Source organism: Haematobia irritans, chromosome 2 (genome assembly GCF_050003625.1).
Source record: "Haematobia irritans isolate KBUSLIRL chromosome 2, ASM5000362v1, whole genome shotgun sequence".
Classification (NCBI taxonomy): domain Eukaryota; kingdom Metazoa; phylum Arthropoda; class Insecta; order Diptera; family Muscidae; genus Haematobia; species Haematobia irritans.
Genome location: NC_134398.1, coordinates 4,984,632 through 5,003,832, shown reverse-complemented (window position 1 = coordinate 5,003,832; position 19,201 = coordinate 4,984,632).

Genomic DNA, 19,201 nt, shown 5'->3' with positions numbered 1-19,201 from the left:
AAACCTCTTCTAAGCCCTCTACACTAAATCCCTAGAAATTTCACACAACCCACTAAAAACCATTAGGGATCACCACATTGTGTGGTTATTTAGTGATAAAATTTTTGTTGAGTTTTTATTTACTTGCCAGTAAAGAACAACAAACATTGCTTAAGCAATGTGGTAATTTTAGGGCTTCTGCCTAAGCAAATTTATCAGTTTTAGCGCGTGCTCTCGCCCGTATACTCAGAACTATGGTAAAAAAAAAAACAGAAACACAAGTCTGATCGACGTCTAAACCTATAATTAGAATATTATCAGTAGTAGCTTTTAGGCCATAATAACCAAACAATGTAGAAAGGAGTTTTTTTCAAAATTTGCATAGCTGATAGTAGAGTTGGAAAACAAAAAGAAGTCAACTCCTCCTCATACATTGGCTTTGGTTATGGTGGATGAGGCATTAACTTATCCAGGCTGCTATACTAAAGCTATTATTATTAAATAAAAAATTTATGGGATGCCTGATAATATGTCCGTCTGTCTGTCTGTCCATGGATTTTTCCTTTGTTTTTTTTTTGGGTTTATAATGAAAACATTAATAACTCCCTCAATTTTCCTTTTTCTACCAAATGTTCTTCAAATTATAATCCAATTGGAAGAGATATTAAATTAGCTCTTTATGACTGCTGTCTCTTAGCGGTTTTTCCTATTTAATTTTCCATTTTGTTTAGGATGATATTCGACGCGCAATAAAACAATTAACACCAATCAACCACACATACATATGGTAATAAGTGGAGGCCACTTAAGACCAACACTCTTCATAATGATCTCTGGGTGATAATGACTGTAACATAATAACAACAGTTGACACCCTGACACCCGGTTGGTCGGTCAGTCACTTCAGAAAACTCCAATTACAATTTCCATTTGAACTTCAAAATTCAAATTTTCGTTCAAAAGAGAATGACCCAAGTAATTTGGTGTTCCTATCCATTAATATTTTGTTTTCCTATCAGGAAACTCCTAGAACAGATAATATGGTTGCGTGTTTCTAAGCAAATTGGAATTTCAATATTTTCTGTGTGTCTTTGGTGGTCGCGTTTTTTTTTTTGGTTTCTACCCCCCTTTGGTAATATGAGCACCTAAGTTTGTTATTTATTTTCACATTTTTTTCGAAAACCTCTATATATGGCACGCGACATACATGAGGATGACTAGATCCAATTCAATTCATCATTGGAATCAGCATTCATCAACATCCATATCATCCTCATCTACATCATCATAGCTGATCATTTTTATCCATCTATTGTCTCTGGTAGTTTTTGAGGCTTAAAGTTTCATCTGTTTATACATGGAGTCAAATTGTATCTGTTTTCGTTTATATTGAGATAGGGACTGACGACAAATGGACAGATAGAAAAGATAGCAATCCATTGACACAATATGGATGTATCATATTACAATGTCATCTTTTTTTATCCTTCGCGTGATAGAGATGACCATAGTGGGGATGATGTTATTATAGATTGTGTGAAATGATATTGGAGAGTCATGCGCTTCTAATAGGTAGGGCTTACCTTTGCAGACAAATATTTGAAGGTATTTTTCAATACTTTGTAGGTAGAAAGTTTGCAACTTGCATACATGTTCTCCAAACAAAATTGTTCTCAGTGCAAGCCCTACATCGTAAAAAAAATTATGACATTTTTACATAATTCCAAATTCTCCATACTGGCAAAAAAATATTATCGTAAGCAAAGCGATTTCATATCAGTAACAGGTTGGCTGATAAGTCCCCGGTCTGACACATAGATGGCGTCGCTAGTATTAAATGCATATTATTCTTATATAGTACCAACTTTCAAATGATTCGTGTCAAAATTTGACGTCTGTAAGTCAATTAGTTTGTGAGATAGAGCGTCTTTTGTGAAGCAACTTTTGTTATTGTGAAAAAATGAAAAAAAAAGAATTTCGTTTTCTGAAGGGAAAAAATACGGTGGAAGCAAAAACTTGGCTTGATAATGAGTTTCCCGACTCTGCCCCAGGGAAATCAACAATAATTGATTGGTATGCAAAATTCAAGCGTGGTGAAATAAGCACGGAGGACGGTGAACGCAGTGGACGCCCGAAAGAGATGGTTACCGACGAAAACTTCAAAAAACTCCACAAAATGATTTTGAATGACCGTTGATCGAGATAGCAGAGGCCTTAAAGATATCAAAGGAACGTGTTGGTCATATCATTCATCAATATTTGGATATGCGGAAGCTCTGTGCAAAATGGGTGCCGCGCGAGCTCACATTTGACCAAACACAACAACGTGTTGATGATTCTGAGCGGTGTTTGCAGCTGTTAACTCGTAATACACCCAAGTTTTTCCGTCGATATGTGACAATGAATGAAACATGGCTCCATCACTACACTCCTGAGTCCAATCGACAGTCGGCTGAGTGGACAGCGACCGGAGAGCCGTCTCCGAAGCGTGGAAAGACTCAAAAGTCCGCTGGCAAAGTAATGGCCCCAGTTTTTTGGGATGCGCATGGAATAATTTTTATCGATTATCTTGAGAAGGGAAAAACCATCAACAGTGACTATTATATGGTGTTATTGGAGCGTTTGAAGGTCGACATAGCGGCAAAACGGCCCCATATGAAGAAGAAAAAAGTGTGGTTCCACCAAGACAACGCACCGTGCTACAAGTCATTGAGAACGATGACAAAAATTCATGAATTGGGCTTCGAATTGCTTCCCCACCCACCGTATTCTCCAGATCTGGCCCCCAGCGACGTTTTCTTGTTCTCAGACCTCAAAAGGATGCTCGCAGGGAAAAAATTTGGCTGCAATGAAGTGGTGATCGCCGAAACTGAGGCCTATTTTGAGGCAAAACCGAAGGAGTACTACCAAAATGGTATCAAAAAATTGGAAGGTCGTTATAATCGTTGTATCGCTCTTGAAGGGAACTACGTTGAATAATAAAAACGAATTTTGACAAAAAATGTGTTTTTCTTTGTTAGACCGGGGACTTATCAGCCAACCTGTTAAATCATGAAATATTTTCGTAATTTAAATGACAAATTTTGCTGATATGAAAATTGTTTACTTCCTCAAAAGTCTATAAACTTGACATCGAAGACGTTTTGTCCTTAGAGATACTGAAGTTAAATGAAATGTAGGATTCAATATTACGTGAGTCTTTGCCTCGTTTCAGAAGATAGGAAAGTGGAAAATCGATTTAATTTCAATTTATTGTCAAAAAGAAGTCCAAGAGTAGTCTTCAAATTCAACTAATCGACCTCCGATCTTCAACCAGATAACAATAAATTTGCTCCGAAAGTCAATTCTGGGGATCGGTCTATATGGGGTCTGTACATACAGGTATAACTACTTGTGCCAAGTTTCAAACCGATAGCTCGTTTCCTTATGATTTTAACGTACGGACGGACAGATATCGTTATATCTACTCAGATTTTTGCCACGACCATGAATATATAAACCTTATGGGGTCTGCGACCAATAATTCGTTGCGCTACAAATGGAATGAAGAAGTAGGTATACCCCCAAAAAATCGGAGGTCGCGTCGCACTCTTCGCCATTTATCCATAATTACGGATGAATTACATTTAGGCAAGTTCTGCCTCCATTAAACCATCGAGAGTCGATTCCCAGCTTAACTTAAATTGAGCCAATGTTGAATTGCTTAGAATGCTCTAACCGTAGATTCAGTTTGAGTTCGTGGGCGGTCTTCCTGCTCGGGCGCCATAAATCGAATGTCGTTGGCGTTGAACTCCATTGAGCCCCCTGTGACCTATAATTCGTTGAGTTACAAATGTAATGAAAAAGTAGGTATATCCCCTAAAAAGTCGAAGGTTGCGTCGTACTCCATAGAAGCCTCTGCGATTTGTGATATCCCTAATTAGGGATGAATTATGTTAAGGGAAGTTCTGCCGTCCATTGCTAACATGTGAGAGTCCATTCCCACGTTAACTGTAACTGGGCCAATAGTTAGTAATAGCTAATAGTGAATTGTTTAGAGTGCTCAAACCGTGAATTAAGCTTGAGTTTGTGGGAATTAACCTGGGAATAGCCTCCCGAATCCCGGTTGAATTTACGTCAGAACTTCCTTAAGGAAATTATTACGTATTTTTTTCCTGAAATTCCTAGGAGGAACATAGGGCTGTAACAAATCCGTATCCGTAATTACAGAATAATTTCCTTAAGGAAGTTCTGGCGTAAATTCAACCGGGATTCGAGAGGCTATTCCCAGGTTAACTTTGATACAGCTTAAGTTCGTGGGCTCTCTTCCTGCTCGGGCGCTATTTGTAGCGTGCTTTTTTTATAACAAAAGTTTACGAAAGAAATTGTTTTTTTATAGAAATTCATAGAGTGATACATGACAATCTCTACAACATGCTCAGAGTAAGAAATCAGCGATTTGTAGATGATTAGGTACTAAGGTCTTCGCTGAGATGATCGGAAGTTTATGTGTTCTATGAGAATCCTCCAGGTTCATAATCTTAACAATTGTATGCAAGGAATCCTGCTTCTGGTACGTTGTAGAAACTCACCTGGGGGACTCGACAAACAGATATTAAATGAGCAATGTTGATAATGTCCCGTGAATTCCATTGAGTGACGCGAATATGAGAACACAGTTACCACTCTATTTCTATAGAAAAGTTTGTTAAAATTTTATTTTTATAGAAAATTGTATCAAATTTTATTTCTATAGAAAAATTTGTTAAAATGTTATTTATTTCTATAGAAAATTTTGTCAAAATGTTTTATAGAAAATTTTGCCAAAATTTTATTTCTATAGAAAATTTTGTCAAAATTTTATTTCTATAGAAAATTTTGTCAAAATTTTATTTCTATAGAAAATTTCGTTAAAATTTTATTTCTATAGAAAATTTCATTAAAGTTTTGTTTTTATCGAAAATTTTATCAACATTTTATTTCTATAGAAAATTTTGTCAAAATTTTATTTCTATAGAAAATTTCGTTAAAATTTTATTTCTATAGAAAATTTTGTCAAAATTGTATTTCTATAGAAAATTTGTCAAAATTTTATTTCTATAGAAAATTTTGTCAAAATTTTATTTCTATAGAAAGTTTTATCAAAATTTTATTTCTATAGAAAATTTTGTCAAAATTTTATTTCTATAGAAAATTATGTTAAAATTTTATTTCTATAGAAAATTTTGTAAAAATTTTAGTTCTATAGAAAATTTTATCAACATTTTATTTCTATAAAAATTTTGTCAAAATTTTATTTCTATAGAAAATTTTGTCAATATTTGTTTTGTCGAAATTTTATTTTTTTCGAAAATTTTGTAAAAATGTTATTTCGTTTTGTTTTGTTATTGTTGGTTTTATTCCTTAATCATTGTTGTTGTTTTTTGATTTCAGCTTAAAACTATGCATTGACTAAACTACAAGTGTAGCTTAACCAATAGAGTCAGTTTAGTCAATGCTTGGTTTTAAGCTGAAATCAAAAAACAACAACAAAATTTTATTTCTATAGGAAATTTTGTCAAAATTTTATTTCTATAGAAAATTTTGTTAAAATTTTATTTCTATAGAAAATTTCGTCAAATTTTTATTTCTATAGAAAATTGTGTCAAGCCTTTATTTCTATAGAAAATTTTGTCAAAATTTTATTTCTATAGAAAATTTTATCAAAATTTTATTTTTATCGAAAATTTTGTCAAAATGTTTCTATAGACGGGTTGCTGGTTAGGTCATACAATATACAAGCCGAAGGAAATGATATGACTGACGATTTAGTCAGGAGGTGCTCTCACTAGATGTGACGGTTACCCCTCATTGAAACCGATGGTTTGGAAATGAAATCTGTTCCACCATGCACCAACAACAGATGGAGAAGGCTAAGTAAGCTAAATTTTAATGTAAACTTTGCGGGTATTACATTTCGAGCTAGTTCTCCTTTCTTTAAGTTAGCAGCACTGTTAATGATATCTTGGGCAAATTTTATATCAACGCCTTTATTTTTTCTACGCTTACGCTTTCTTTGCCAAGCGAAAGCGTAAGCGTAGAAAAAAAACAGTTTTCAATGCGCAATCTCTCGCTGTACCCAGAGGAGGAATATGATCACCCCAAATCTGTTTCAAGAGAATAATATTACTTTTTCATGGGAACCATGTAACATGTTTGTCCCAACTATATTATTTTCTCGTAAAGTATGTATCTGATTTCAACCAGAATGTTATATTTAGTGGGAAAGTTATATTTTTACAACAAAAATGTTCTTTTTTCCCATGAAAATGTAACATTATGATATGAAAACAAGTTTGCGGTGATCATATTCCATCGTTCTTCGTGTCCTTTTCGCAAAAACTTCAACCAATATCGTCCTGCATCCACCGAATTCGTCTGAGTTGGATCTGGCTATTTCCACAACTCAAGAGAGCACTCCGAGGAAAACGGTTCGAGGTGATTGAGGAGATGAAAACTGAATCCATATCTCCAGGCTTTTTTAATTAATTAGTATGTTGGTAAACATTGTTGAACAGTAGTCCAGTAGTTTTTATAGGAAAACCCTCTAGGCTAAATAAATGTCGGCTTCTTGACTAAAAAATTCATTTTAGCTTTCATTCATAGAAAAACTTTCTTATCTAGGGTCCATTGTCTACCTTTTCGTTCCTCCAAAAGACGCCACACTAATCGATGTCTAATTGGGCTATGCACTCAGGATGTATACGAAAATGTAAATGGAAAAAATCTATTAATCCTCTGTGGTGGCACACCAAAGCATGCCACAAGACAAGTGCATTCTAAATTCTAAGGGCCCTGAGGTGTTTGTTTTGGGGAGCTGGGGGCTGGACCATATGTTAAAATGGACTACTGTTTTGTCTGGCCACAATTAATCAATCAATCAATGGTGGGTATGGCCAAACGCATTGCTATCTTCTTCAAAGAGTGTGGAACAAAATGTTCCCAGGTTGTAGAAGCTTCAGATTTTCTGGCAGCTGAAATTGTTTTATTAAATGTTTTAGTTACAATAATTATTCATGAAATGAATCCAGCCGGGCAAGTCATATACACAACGCAGAAATCTAACCTCAACCTCATTTTCATTAATTGTTTCAGATCAACCATCCAGTCAGTCAGGCAGTCAGCTAGCCAGCCAACCATCCAAATAGTCCAAGTGGAAAGAAAAAATGATTGAAACAACCAACTCCACACCCGCATGCCACTCAAGAGAAATTCCCACGAAACAATGTCGTCGCACTCAATAACCAGTCAGTCAAACATCTATTTGTCCGTCCGTCTGTTTATCCATCCAACCAGGCAGTTAAATATCCATCCTTTAAATGTCCGTCTGGCGGTCTCTCCTAGCATCACTGATATTGCATAGCAAGTAAGTTGTACTATATTTCTCCCTCATGGAAGAATATGCCATGGATTTTGTTTACAACTATTTAAGACTTTTCATAGTTTTTTTCTTGAAGTTTATTTTTTTATTATTTGAGATATGCTACTACTTAGCCATTTGTTTAGCCAAGTTAAGTGAATTAAATTTTTAAGCTCCTCCTTATGTTCCTCCAGCCGGAAGATGATTTCACGTTCTGCATGTTTTTTGTTATGCTTGCTTTGCTGAAACATGTGGCCTGACCACTATGTCACGGTTAATAACAAGCATTTTTGGCCCTCCTAAATAAGACGTTAATTAAAAGATCTAAGCACGTAATTCGTTTAAATTCCCAGGTTTAAATAAACAAAGGTGTTCACTTAAGTCCTTGGTGTTGAAATTGTCAGTTTCAATTAATTCTCAGTTGGTTGGCATTGTAAATTCAAGTGACACAGGATATGTTACGTTGCGATGAAAAAGGATGTGTGTGTTTTTTTTTTTAAACATCTGCTTTAGAACTAGAATTTTCTGTGAAATTTGTAAAAAAGGAAAATTGAAAAATTTTCTATGGAAGCTTATCAGTTTACAGTTCGAGGATTTTTTTACCGAAAATAATAAGATTAAGAAACAAAAATTGCATTCCTTGATGATCATATTCCTTGTCTGGGTGTAAAGGCAATCCAAAAATCATTTTAATTGGTCACCTTCTTCTGGAGCCGCAGGGGTTAGGATAACCGAATAGAATACAAAGGGTTGTTGGTTCAATCCCAAGTTCGAATACAAACGGTTATTGGTTCCATCCCAATTTCATCATTATATGAGGAAAGAGGTCCCTTGACATTGAACTTAATATAGAATCACAAGTTACGGAGCAGTCTAATGGTGTTTTCTTTTGTGAAAAAGTGCTTTGCCTTCATTTTGTCTGTACACAATGCGCATTTTTAAAATGTTGCCAGCAATCTAAAAAAATGCCATAATTTCAGGGAGTCGAAAAGAATTCGAAGGAGCAAACAATGCATTCGCAGTACTGTCGTTTGTCGGCAGTGCCGAAAATGTCAGCAATTTTCTATGCGTGGCTCTATTTTCACAATAGAATTCGAAAAAATTTTCGCACTTTTGCCTGTTTGTTTAGAAAAGAACTTAAAAAGGTCATATTCGGGACATTTTTTTACAAGAAAAGTACACACCTAAAACATTGGACTAGCACTATACTACGATAAGTACTCAGACTACTTTGAACCAACAATACTCCAACTTTTTTAACCCGTGTAATATGTCTTCTCGAGTTCTGCAAAATCGACTTCCAAACACGGTTGCCACTCGACTCACAAATAATCTACCAAAATTTGGAGAAAATTTTGCAAAAAAAAAAAAAATACCAAACAAAAACATTTTATTTCGCAAAATTTTTTTCCGTAGAAAATATTGTCAAAATTTTACTTCTATAGAAAAATTTGTCAAAATTTTATTTCTATAGAAAATTTTGTTTTCAAAGAAAATTTAGTCAAAAAATTTCTATTTATAGAAAATTTTCTCAAAATTTCATTTCTATAGAAAACTTTGTCAAAATTTTATTTCTATAGAAAATTTTGTCAAATTTTTTTCCATAGAAAATATTGTCAAAATTTTATTTCCATAGAAAATAGTCTCAAATTTTTATTTCTATAGAAAATTTAGTAAAAAATTTTATTTCTATAGAGAATTTTTTTCAAAATTTTATTTCTATAGAAAAAAAATATATCAAACAAAAACATTTTATTTTTTTTCCGTAGAAAATATTGTCAAAATTTTACTTCTATAGAAAATTTTCTCAAAATTTTATTTCTATAGAAAATTTTGTTTCCAAAGAAAATTTAATCAAAAATTTTCTATTTATAGAAAATTTTTTCAAAATTTTATTTTTATAGAAAATTTTCTCAATTCTTTTTTCCATGGAAAATATTGCCAAACTTGTATTTCCATAGAAAATATTCTCAAAATTTTATTTCTATAGAAATATTTGTCAAACATTTTATTTTTATAGAGAATTTTGCCAACATTTTATTTCTATAGAAAATTTTGTTTCCAAAGAAAATTTAGTCAAAAATTTTGTATTTATAGAACATTTTCTCAAAATTTAATTTCTATAGAAAATTTTTCAAAATTTTATTTCTATAGAAGATTTTGTAAATTTTTTCCATAGAAAATATTGTCAAAATTTTATTTCCATAGAAAATAAAAATGTTATTTCTATAGAAAATGTTGTCAAACATTTTATTTCTACACTGTTAGAAAAATATGTTTTTCATATGTTCCGATATAAACAAAATGTGTTTCGGGCACGATTTTAAACCACAATATATTTAAGTGCGAACATGTAATTTTCCTAAACTAACACTAAATGTTTGGGACATCTATGTTAATATGTTAGAATATATTATGTTTGGGGCATGAATGTTTCATAAAAATCATATGTGTGAATACAAACATATATAAATTAACAAATTTCAACTAAACATACATATGTTGTGATATTTTATTCAAAGCGACAGAGAGAGTATAGAGAGAAATAGAGATGGAAACCGGGAGAGTTGACGAAAGATATCAATATAACACAGCAAAAGAGTCAAAAGAGAACAATTTCTGTGAAACCGCTTGTATGTTGTTTCGGAAAACTGTTTTATGATAAGGCCAAAAATTTGATATGTTTAAGTCTAAATATTATTTAATTTGAATAAAGAGAATATACATTCTGAACCAAGAGAATAGACATTTGAAAAACAAACAGCTTATGTTTTCGCCTTGAGAGCAGCATTTTATGTATGTGTGGACATGTGTTTTGTTTATCATTTTGGCATTATTTTTTTCTTGGTTCGTTAAAAGAAATCAGGGGTCTTCATAAAAATAACGAAAGGGCACTATACTCTTTTTAGAGTTGGGACGGTAAAATGAAATAAGGAGGAAATAGTGAAAAATTACACAGTAAAATGTAAAAAAAACAAAGTTTAGTTTCTCTTTATTAAAAAGTAGTCCACGAGGAGTTGACGGACACCATCAAATATAAAAGCGGGCATTAAGTTCGACTTTTACAGCTAAAACAATTTAAAAAGTTTATTTTCTTTAAAATGAATTATTAAAGAAAAATAAAAGGAATTTTAGAGCGATGGTGTTAAATGCTAGTAAAAAACTGTTCACTCCTAAATAAATTTATGTTTATATTATAAAATTATGTATGTATGTTTATACTCGACTCCACGTTCTTCTTTTGTTAGTTTTTGAATTCCTTCCAAATTTTAAAGTTTTGTACAAAAACAGTTTTTTATTACAAGATTGTTATTTTTGCAATAAAAAATAATATTTTATCCAAAAATCATTCAATTTCGTTTATATCAAGCACTGTTACTGACTATAAATCTTTAATAACGCACATTTCGATGTTTCATTTAAAAAAAAATTAATATAGTATAAATATAAATGTGTAAATTAAAAAAAAAAAAACAAAAAAAAAAATGTTCGGTCGGAGCAGGGATTGAACCCACGACCCTTTGCATGCAAGGCAGACATGCTAACCACTGCTCCACGTGGCAAACAAATGTATGTTTCTGTTAAATAATGTTATGTTTGCATGGGCTCGTGGGCGCTGCAAACTATGCTATATAAATGTAACTTAAAACGATAATTATCTACTGGTGACTATAACAGCTACGTAGCCCAGTGGATAGTGTGTTGGCTTACAAACTGTATGGTCCTCGGTTCGATTCTCCGTGCAGGCGAAAGGTAAAATTTAAAAAATTTATAAAAGTGAATAATTTCTTCAACATTATTTGTATTACAGAGAAAGGTGCCAATAACTAAAAAATTTCGTGGAAGTGAAAATTACGAGTATGTTAGGGAATGAGCACAATCGTGTTTGGGAAAAATTCTTCCAAGCATATAATATTTTTGGCTCAAAATGCTTCCAAACATATAATATGTTCACATAAAACAAACATATTAATGTTTCGGCAGTATGCAATAATATATGTGCTTCCTGCAAAATATGTTTGGAACATATGTTAAAGAAGCGATTTTTTTTGAGGGTGTATAGAGAATTTTGTCAAAATTTTATTTCTATAGAAAATTTTGTTTCCAAAGAAAATTTTCTCAAAATTTCATTTCCATAGAAAATTTTGTCAAAATTTTATTTCCATAGAAAATATTCTCAAAATTTTATTTCTATAGAAAATTTAGTCAAAAATTTTATTTCTATAGAAAATTTAGTCAAACATTTTATTTCTATAGAGAATTTTGTCAAAATTGCATTTCTATAGAAAATTTTGTCAAAATTTTATTTCTAAAGAAAATTTTGTCAAAATTTTATTTCTATAGAAAATTTTGTCGAAATTTTTGTCTATAGAAAATTTAGTAAAAAATTTTATTTCTATAGAAAATTTTGTCAAAATTTTATTTCTATAGAAAATTTTGTTTTCATAGAAAATTTTGTCAAAATTTTTATTTCTATAGAATATTTGGCAAAATTTTATTTGTACAGAAAATTTTCTCAAAATTTTATTTCTATAAAAAATTTTGTTTCTATAGAAAATTTAGTCAAACATTTTATTTCTATAGAGAATTTTGTCAAAATTTTATTTCTATAGAAAATTTTCTCAAAATTTTATTTCTATAAAAAATTTTGTTTCTATAGAAAATTTTGTCAAACATTTTATTTCTATAGAGAATTTAGTAAAAATTTTATTTCTATAGAAAATTTTGTTTCCAAAGAAAATTTAGTCAAAAATTTTCTATTTATAGAAAATTTTCTCAAAATTTCATTTCCATAGAAAATTTTGTCAAAATTTTATTTCCATAGAAAATATTCTCAAAAATTTTATTTCTATAGAACATTTAGTCAAAAATTTTATTTCTATACAAAATTTAGTCAAACATTTTATTTCTATAGAGAATTTTGTCAAAATTATATTTCTATAGAAAATTTTGTCAAAATTTTATTTCTAAAGAAAATTTTGTCAAAATTTTATTTCTATAGAAATTTTTTTCGAAATTTTTGTCTATAGAAAATTTAGTAAAAATTTTATTTCTATAGAAAATTTTGTCAAAATTTTATGTCTATAGAATATTTGGCAAAATTTTATTTCTATAGAGAATTTTGTCAAAATTTTATTTCTATAGAAAATTTTCTCAAAATTTATTTTCTAAAACAAAGTTAGTCAAAATTTGTTTTCTATAGAAAATTTAGTGAAAAATTTTACTTCTATAGAAAATTTTGTCAAAATTTTATTTTTATAAAACATTTGTGAAATATCTCTTAGTTGGAGAGGGATATTTTACAAAATCTACCAATCTAGGTTAGGTGGCAGCCCGATGTATCAGGCTCACTTAGACTATTCAGTCCATTGTGATACCACATTGGTGAACTTCTCTCTTATCACTGAGTGCGGCCCGATTCCATGTTAAGCTCAATGACAAGGGACCTCCTTTTTATAGCCGAGTCGGAACGGCGTTCCACATTGCAGTGAAACCACTTAGAGAACTTTGAAACCCTTAGAAATGTCACCAGCATTACTGAGGTGGGATAATCCGCCGCTGAAAAACTGTTTGGTGTTCGGTCGAAGCAGGAATCGAACCCACGACCTTGTGTATGCAAGGCGGGTATGCTAACTATTGCACCACGGTGGCTCCCAAAATCTACCAAATCATGAGGAATTCTTCCAATCTACCAAACAGCAAAAATCTACCATTTTTGGTATAATTCTACCAACTGTGGCAACCGTGCTTCCATGGCGACGAAGTCATTCAAAAGTCAGCTAAATTTTCAAGTTAGGAAAGAAAGTAAAGACGCAAGGAAATTGAGTGGATAATGTTGCAGTTTGTAGTCCATATCGAGCAACTTTACCATGGCGGGGCTGGATGCACCAACGGGAATTTCGATACCACCTACGAAAATAGGCTTGACCGTGGGAAAACTTTCACAAATTTCTGCAGAAACTCACGGCGAATGCTGTCAAACTAAATTAAAAAATGTTCAGGATTTCTTCTATTCAAAATTAGGTTTTCTACAGTAGGTATACGACTTTTGCGACATACGTATTATACCGTCGCAAATGTATGTCGCAAAAGTCACAGTTTGTGACAGGCCAACTCTGGTCTAGAGGCAACGTTTTCTATAGAAATAATATTTCGACAAAATTTTCTTTAGAAATAAAATTTTGAGAAAATTTTCAATAGAAATAAATTATTGACAAAATTTATAAAATTGTTTATAGAAATAAAACTTTGAGAAAATTGTCTATAGATATAAAATATTGACAAAATTTTCTTTAGAAATAAAATTTTGACAACATTTTCTTTAGAAATAAAATTTTGACAAATTTTTCTATAGAAATAAAATGTTGACAAAATTTTCTATAGAAATAAAAGTTTGACAAAATTTTCTATAGAAATAAAATATTGACAGAATTGTCTATAGAAATAACATTTTAACAAAATTTTCTATAGAAATAAAACTACACAACTACACTCAAATCGATGATTTGACAGTGGCATAGGAAAAGAGATATGTTTGTTTCGAATTTATTTCGGCATAAGCCGGCTATCATACAAAACCTTTTTTCGGAAGGTTCAAGTGTGGTTCATTGTTGGGTTTAATGAACTGCCTGAATTTATTCTTATAATTGGTTGATAGTTTTGCTGCAAGTAGAGGATGCTGATGAGGAATGCAGTCTTGCAGTCTATAGGGCTTTGCCCAAATAAATTTGACAAACATTCGTTTCCTCTGTTGGTTAAGCTACACTTGTAGTTTAGTCAATGTATGGTTTTAAGCTGAAATAAAAAACAACAACAATGGAATAAAATTTTGAAAAAAAATTTCTTTAGAACTAAAATTTCGACAAAATTTTCTAGACAATATTTTCGTTAGAAGTAAAATTTCGACAAAATTTTCTATAGAAACAAAATTTTGACAAAATTTTCTTTAGAAATAAAATTTTCTTTAGAAAAAAAATAAAATTTTAACAAAATTTTCTATAGAAATAAAATGTTGACAAAATTTTCTATAGAAATAAAATGTTGACAAAATTTTCAATAGAAATAAAATTTTGACAAAATTTTCTAAAAAAATAAAATTTTGACAAAATTTTCTATAGAAATAACATTTTGACAACATTTTTGTTAGAAATAAAATTTTGTGAAAATTTTGTATGCAAATAAAATTTTGACAAAATTTTCTATAGAATTAAATTTTGAGAAAATTTTCTATAGAAATATAATTTTTAAAAAAATTTTTACAAAAATAAAATTTTTAGAAAATTTTTTATAGGAATAAAATTTTTAGAATTTTTTTTTAGAAATAAAATTTTGACAAAGTGGAAGAGGCGATTCGGAAACTGGTCCAGCTTGGCAAAATGGAAGCAATTTAAGGAATCTATTAAAAACACAAAGTTCCTTGACAGAAGGAGGTGAGGCGTAGTGTGTTTCCCCAAAAATCATTGCTTTAAAATTTTGGATAATTTTATTTCCAAAAAAGTTCATCAGTAATCATTAGAGTTACTTTTCTCATCAATTCTTCCTAATAGTAAAAAAATCTACGAACTTATGGCTTGTGCCATAAATGACATGGGAAAGACAAATCGCAGCAGCTGCTGTTAAATGAGAAAGAGAAACATTGTTTTTTAAATTTAAAAAACTCCAACTTGGCATTCACACAAAGACATCATTTGTAGCAAAAGTAGAAAAAATTAAAAAAAAAATGTCAATAGTGTTGCAAACATACTTTCAACCACCATCATCTCATCTTTCTTTTTGGCTCGAATGTTTACACAACCCAAGAGTTCTTTTTTCTCTCTCCCCACTGTCTACTCTCCTTTGTGTATTTGTCTCATCTTATATTATCTGTTTATGTTAGGAAAAATTGATAAAAGCCATAAACCCACTTCAACATTGAAAGGACCTCAAACGTTTAAAGTCCTTTGTTTTGTAAAAGTTTTCAATTTTGGAGTGAGTTTGACTCAGGGCCCAAAACATCCATGTCTATGTGTCTCTCAGCAATCATGCTTTTGTCTTTTATGTCCTTTCATAACCTTTCGGTAGTTCTGGCTAGAGTAACAGATACTGTAATCATTGCTGATGACTTTAGCTCACACCCTGAAACCAGCCTTCATTGGTATTGTTCAAGTGACGCGCAGCATACGTTTTTTTTCCGGCTTTTTGTTTCCTGCACTTCAGTGTGACGTTATTAAAAGTCCATTATTAATCTAATGTGACACCGACCCAGTGGAGTGGAGTGTTGCGATTTTATGGTAGAATTGCTAGTTCCACCACCACTGCCACCACCACCATCTCCCTTTCGCAAGCAGCAAGCGTGAATCCTGCAACATGCATCCTTCCTTCCTGGTCTGCTTGGTTTTCGATTTATCGATTCCATTTCACTGGTTGATTGCTGCTGTCATTAATAGTGTAATATATTTCCGTGTGGGTTATAAGTGAAAAAAAAAAAAAACAACCAACAAATCTCATGGCTCCCACAGTGAAAATCCCATGAAAAGTCATCAAGATTTGGTGTGGCATGTTGTGTTGGCCGCCTCATTATGATGTGCTTCTGATTTTCAGTGGTTTATTAAAAAATGAACCACTTATATGGTATGTTTCGATAGTTCGGAGGTTACGGCAAGGGCGGAGTTTTAAAACCAAGTGTTTATGGTAGATAGGATATGTGGAAGGATTTTATAATAGATTCCTGTTGAGCGTAGATTAGGTAAAGTTAGGTATAACGACAGCCCGAAATTATAGGCTCACATAGACTATTCAGACCATTGTGATACCACAGGTTGTGAACTTTTCTGTTATCAATGAGAGTTGGCCAATTCCATCTATAGAAATAAATAAAATTTTTGACAAATTTTTCTATAGAAATAAAATTTTGACAAAATTTTCTATAGAAATAAAATTGTGACAAAATTTTCTATAGAAATAAAATTTTGACAACATTTTCTATAGAAATCAAGTTTTGACAAAACTTTCTATAGAAATTAAAATTTTTACAAAATTTTCTATAGAAATAAAATTTTGACAAAATTTTCTATAGAAATAAAATTTTGAAAAATTTTTCTATAAAAATAAAATTTTGACAAATGTTTCTATAAAAATAAAATTTTTACAAAATTTTCTATAGAAATAAAATTTTGACAAAATTTTCTATAGAAATAAAATGTTGACCATATTTTCTATAGAAATCAAGTTTTGACAAAAATTTCTATAGAAATAAAATTTTCGAAATAAAATTTTGACAAAATTTTCTATAGAAATAAAATTTTGACAAATTTTTCTATAAAAAAAAAAATTTGACAAATTTTTCTATAAAAATAAAATTTTTACAAAATTTTCTATAGAAACAAAATTTTGACAAAATTTTCTATAGAAATAAAATTTTAGAAATAAAATTTTGACAAAATTTTCTATAGAAATAAAATTTTGACAAAATTTTCTATAGAAATAAAATTTTGACAAAATTTTCTATAGAAATAAAATTTTGACAAAATTTTCTATAGAAATAAAATGTTGAAAAAATTTTCTATAGAAACAAAATTTTGACAACATATTCTATAGAAATAAAATTTTGATAAAATTTTCTATAGAAATAAAATTTTGACAAAATTTTCTATAGAAATAAAATTTTGACAAAATTTTCTATAGAAATAAAATTTTGACAAAATTTTCTATAGAAATAAAATTTTGACAAAATTTTCTATAGAAATAAAATTTTGTCAAAATTTTCTATAGAAATAAAATTTTGACCAAATTTTCTATAGAAATAAAATTTTGACAAAAATTTCTATAGAAATAAAATTTTGACAACATTTATATAGAAATAAAATTTTGACAAAATTTTCTATAGAAATAAAATTTTGACAAAATTGTTGTATGTAGAAATAAAATTGTGACAAAATTTTCTATAGAAATAAAATTTTTACAAAATTTTCTATAGAAATAAAATTTTGACCAAATTTTCTATAGAAATAAAATTTTGACAAAAATTTCTATAGAAATAAAATTTTGACAACATTTATATAGAAATAAAATTTTGACAAAATTTTCTATAGAAATAAAATTTTGACAAAATTGTTGTATGTAGAAATAAAATTGTGACAAAATTTTCTATAGAAATAAAATTTTGACCAAATTTTCTATAGAAATAAAATTTTGACAAATGTTTCTATAAAAATAAAATTTTTACAAAATTTTCTATAGAAATAAAATTTTGACAAAATTTTCTATAGAAATAAAATTTTGACAAAAATTTCTATAAGAATAAAATTTTGACAACATTTTTTATAGAAATAAAACTTTGACAAAATTTTCTATAGAAATAAAATTTTTTCTATGGAAATAAAATTTTGACAAAATTTTCTACAAAATAAAATTTTGACAAAAGTTTCTACAGAAATAAAATTTTTACAAAAATTTCTATAGAAATAAAATTTTGACAAAATTTTCTATAGAAATAAAATTTTGACCAAATTTTCTCTAGAAATAAAATTTTGACAAAATTTTCTATAGAAATAAAAGTTTGGCAAAATTTTCTATAGAAATCAAATTTTGACAAAATTGTTGTATGTAGAAATAAAATTGTGACAAAATTTTCTACAGAAATAAAATTTTGACAAAATTTTCTATAGAAATAAAATTTTGACAAAAATTTCAATAAGAATAAAATTTTGGCAACATTTTTTATAGAAATAAAATTTTGACAAAATTTTCTATAGAAATCAAATTTTGACAAAATTGTATATAGAAATAAAATTGTGGCAAAATTTTCTATAGAGAGTTTTTTTTTGGGAGTTTTTTAGTAGAATTTTTCATAAATTTTGGTAAATTATTTGTGGCGATGATTTTGGTGGCCTTTGTTCGGTAGTAATGGAGCGAGAAACTTCTTTTTTTAAGTCATTCTTGGTCGGCGGTTGTTGAGTGCAATGGTGCTGAGTCCTGTTAGAATGTCCATGGTCTGCGGCCGAAATATTTGTCTGCACTAAACTGTCATAAGGAAATTTTCGTGATAATATGCGGCATATATTTTGATCCCACAATTAATGAATAAGAGGGGAGTGACCATCGGCCTCTACGGCTCACACCACTACCATAGGCGGCGTCTAGTGGACAATCGAAGATATACATTTTAAGCGGGCTCCTTCGGCAAGTAAATCTGAGTATTTTGTTTTTTCACAAACTGCTCAATCAGAGAAAATCAAATTCGATAACTGTCCACTTTCATTCAAGTGAAGCAATTCCTTAGTTCTTTCTAGTCTAACATTTTTGTACATCAGTGAATCGTTGTACTTTTTGGAACTTCAATGGCTTTAATCCAAGCTCATTTTTCGATGCATCCGTTCTCGCGTTATATTCAGCTGACGGGAAAGTTTTCTACCCCTGTGGCGGTTAAATCTGATCTTCACATTTCGGATCATTTCTGGTGACGTTTTTTGGACAATGTGCAACAGTGCCAGTATCACGATAACGAGCAATGGGACGAGAAACAATCTATTTATTCACATTTAAATGTTGAAGGACTTTAACGATAGCCAGCCAAATGTAGAGCAATCACATTCACATTCGTTTCTGAATGCTTTTGTAAGCTTGTAAACTATAAAATGAAATTTTGCTGGAGTAAATCTATTAGCAAGCTGACGAGCGGTTTAGAAATTTTAGCAAGTTGGATATTGGTTGCCATACATATTGGTCACCCTGTATGGTCGTGTCAGTTGTAACTGAAAATCTCTTCTCTCCCCCACAGTGGAAATCCCAAACAAATTCATATGTTTATATATTAAGACGAATTTTAATTAAATAGAATGTAATAGGTACCTAAGAAGTACTACT